Source organism: Gossypium arboreum, chromosome 6 (genome assembly GCF_025698485.1).
Source record: "Gossypium arboreum isolate Shixiya-1 chromosome 6, ASM2569848v2, whole genome shotgun sequence".
Lineage (NCBI taxonomy): Eukaryota > Viridiplantae > Streptophyta > Magnoliopsida > Malvales > Malvaceae > Gossypium > Gossypium arboreum.
Window position 1 is genome coordinate 48633338 of NC_069075.1, and position 4059 is coordinate 48637396.

Genomic DNA, 4059 nt, shown 5'->3' on the forward strand with positions numbered 1-4059 from the left:
CACAGCTGCCCACATGGGCGTATCCTTTAGACCACACAAGCGTGTGACCCTTGTTTAGTGAAAAAATTTCTAAGTGTTGTAAACTTTTCTAAAGTTCTCAGTTTAGTCCCGAACCTTTTCCAAAGTATGTTTTGGGCCTCGTAGGCTCATATAAGGGACGATATGAATGTGTGTGAAAAGTTTTAATTTGGACACAAAATTGGTGACACGAAAATGTGTGATTGCTTATGTATAAGTCCGGTAATGCCTCGTACCTTATTCCGGCTTCGAATATGAGTAAGGGGTGTTAAAATTGTGGATTAAATCCCCTTTGATTAGCTTCTAGCAAAGTTAAGTATTCACCCTCCTCTTCATCACTTGGAATGTTTGATGTCAAAATTTGCTTCAACGGGTTCTCAACAAAGTTAAGTTCCCTTTCCATAATTAATTCCTCTAAATCGGATACTGTAGGACAATCATCAATTGTGTTAGGAAATTTCATAGACTTAAAACATTAATACCTAATCATCCTGAATACGCATAGTAAGCTCGCCCTTCTACACAGCAATAAGAATTCTTTCAGTTCCTAGGAAAGGCCTTCTAGGATGATTGGCACCTCCTTATCTACTTCAAAGTCTAGAATAACAAAGTCAGCAGGAAAAATAAATGTATCTACACGTACCAATACATCCTCGATTTTTCCTTCTAGATGTGCTAAAGATTGACCTACTAATTGAAGTGTAACCGTAATAGGTCTAACTTTACCTATCCCAAACTTTCTGAATATTGACATAGGCATCAAGTTGGTACTTGCACCCAAATCACATAGTGCCTTACCATAATATGTTGTTCCAATGTTGCAAGGTATGGTATAACATCTAGGATCTTTCAACTTCAAGGGTAGTTTGTCTTGAATATATGCACTACATTCCTTCATCAGGGCTACCATCTCAAATTCTCCTAGTCTTTATTTTTTAGACAGGATATCCTTCATGAATTTGACATAGTTCAGCATTTGTTCAAGTGCTTCAACCAACGGGATGTTGATATGAGGTTGCTTGAATACGTCTAGGAACTTCTTGAACTGGACTTCTTGTTTCCGCTTATGAAGTCTTTAAAGGTAGGGTGGTGGAGGATTCTTTATTGGAACTTGTTGTTTCATCTTCTGTGGCAACCCTGCATCTAACAAAGTTGTTTGTTTGTCAGAATTAACTGGTTCAGAAGTTACCTTTCGGATTTTGCAAATTTTGGTTCCGGTAAAACTAGAATTTCAACACTCGGTTGAACTTCCATTGAGTCTTGAGCATCAGCTGGCTCCTCTTCAACTTCGATGGTGTTGGGCTGTAATGTCTTTCTGCTTTTTAGTGTTAATGTTTTACAATGCTCCTTCCCTAAATTCGTCGGATTCTTCGTATCACTAGGTAAAGCAGCTTGTGGATGGTTCCTAATTTCAATAGCAAGTTGACCTACTTGATTCTCCAAATTCCTTAGAGTGGCGTCATTTTTTTTCCATATATGCCTTCGATAGGTTCTCTAAGCTATGGGAAGGTTTAGTTTGAGTTGGTTTCTGAACTTGCTAGGGGAAAATAGGTGGTTGGGTCAGTCTAGGTCCTGCATAAGTGTTACTGGTTCCAACCCCTTGGTTACTCCAGGAAATATTCAGGTGGTTTCACCATTATGGTTATAGAAATTGGATTGTAGTCCTTACCTTCCTTGATTTTGGTTCTGGTTACCCATGTAACACACGGATTATGGGTTTCATGGACATTCTTCGAATAGATGTCCTTTCTCACAATAGACATAGGCTATATTTTCAAATTGGTTTAGTGGCTGAACTGCAAAACTATTAAACCCATTAGTGGTAAAATTTTTAAGCATTGGGGATATTAAGGATACCTGAGATACAAGTGAAGTGAAAGCGTCCATTTCATGTACTCCAACAACTAGCCTTCCTGACACTACTAAATTGGTTGGCCATTGATAATTGTTACTCGTAATCCTCTTGATGATTTCATAAGCCTCATTATAAGACTTAGAAAGGAGAGCATTGTTAGCAGAAGCATCCACTACTATACTCGTGTGGGCATTAAGAACGTTATAGAGCATCTCAAGTTAAATGCAATGAGGAATTCTGTGATGAGGGCATTTTTGTAGTAATTCTTTGTACCTTTCCCATGCCTCATACAAGGACTTGTCATCCATTTGTTGGAAACTAGTGATCTTGTTCCTCAACTTAGCATTCTTGCTAGGCGGGAAATACTTCATGAGGAATCTTTCTGCTAACTTTTGCCATGTGGAAATTGAATTTGGTGGTAATGAGTTCAACTAGGCTCGAGCTCTGTCCCTTAATGAATATGGGAACAAATTTAATCGTAGTGCAGCTTCGGGTACTCCGGCTAACTTGAAAGAATCACTGGCCATCATAAACAGTCTTAAGTGAAGATGAGGATCTTCAGTAGGCATTCCACTGAATTGGCCTTGTCTAAAGCATCTAGAACATGACTGGCTTCAGCTCGAACTATTGTGTCTAGATTTCAGGTCTCCTAATACCTAGATTAAGATCATGAAACATCAGCACGACATACTATCTTAGACCTCTATCGCTATCGTCAACAATAAGGATAGGATTTTGAGGAGGGTTTGCTTTATTTTCTTGATTTGGATTTTCAAAGTTTATCTCTTCGTTCCTTCTCTGATTTGCTTGTCTTCTTCGCTGTCGAAAATTTCTTTCAATCTCAGGGTCTGCGGGGAGTTAATCGATGACTCGATCAATACTCATAAACAATTTAAACAAATACAAAAAAATTAATTAAATTAAAGTTGAATAGAAAAATAAACCAAAATGCAAAATTAACAAATTCACAAATAATAACTTTTTAAAAAAATCTCCGGCAACAGCACCAAAAACTTGGAATGACAAAAATGTGCAAGTGTACACAATCGCATCAAGTAATAAAGTGACAAGTAAATGTCGAGTTATCATACCCATAGGGACTGTGAAAAGAATTATTTATGAATGCAATCTTCAAAACACTTTGGTGAAGAAAAATATTTTGATTTGAGGAGGTGATTAAAAACTAGTATTTTAACTAAGTAAAATAAATAAAAATAAAATAAAAGCTCCAATGCACGATTTCAAAAGATGATTTTAATCAAGATGACTTAATTGTGCTAGATTATTTACATTTCTTAACTTAGAATTATTAAACTCATGTTTATGTTGTTACGAATAAATTCACAGCAACTCAGTAGTTTGCTAACTTATGAACATACTTACTTACTAAAATCCATTTATCTCTTGACTATATCTCTATGTCAATTCAACTGACTAAAAAAAATTTAATAAGCAAATGTGTTAATGCACATACGTACTTATGAAATTAAAATAATCTCTTGTACATATCTCTATGCCTCATAAGCACATAAAAGATTACGTGAGGTAACAATGTATTTCTACATTGAAATAGTTTAAACACAATAATCTTGCAAGTTATGCAAGGCTAGTGTATCGTTAGATACCGTTGCTAATTTAACCTTCAGCTACCTTAGATGATTAAACATGCAATGATTAAGTATCATGTCAATTAATTATAATTTCAATCCGTTTAAATAATTAATTCATTAGTTACCTTACAACTGTAATGCAAGAATAACTTAGTCATGGTTTTACATAATCAAATATCTTACCGAGGCCTATAACAACAAAAACATAATTTTAATAAACTTAAGTAGACAAAATGCAACCAACCTAACACAAATTAAATTTAACCCATATTAATTAAATTAAACATATCAACATCACCAATATTCATAGGCATATTCATAACAATAATAAAATTAAACGGGTAAGTAACAAGAATCAAATCAGGTGTTTCTCTGAGGCTTGACTAGTTTGCTACACTCCTCCTTCTCTGCTTGTTCTTATTGAACCAAGGCTTCCATGAACACTTGAATGCTGCTCCAAATGGTGGTTGAAGGACTCTTTTTCAAGAGGTGAAATCGGCAAGGGAATGGGAAAGAAAATGAAGAACAATAAAGAAAGAAAAGTGAGAGAGAAGTGAAAAATGAATGGTTTTGAGA

The 4059-nt window shown here is 35.4% G+C and overlaps 1 non-coding gene across 1 annotated transcript; it reads left to right on the forward strand.

Moving 5' to 3' along the window:
- The first annotated feature begins 2107 nt into the window (after window positions 1–2107).
- LOC128294691 (small nucleolar RNA R71) lies at window positions 2108–2214 on the forward strand. The gene has a single exon (XR_008284998.1). It is a non-coding gene; the product is annotated as a small nucleolar RNA R71 (small nucleolar RNA).
- Window positions 2215–4059: the final 1845 nt, after the last annotated feature.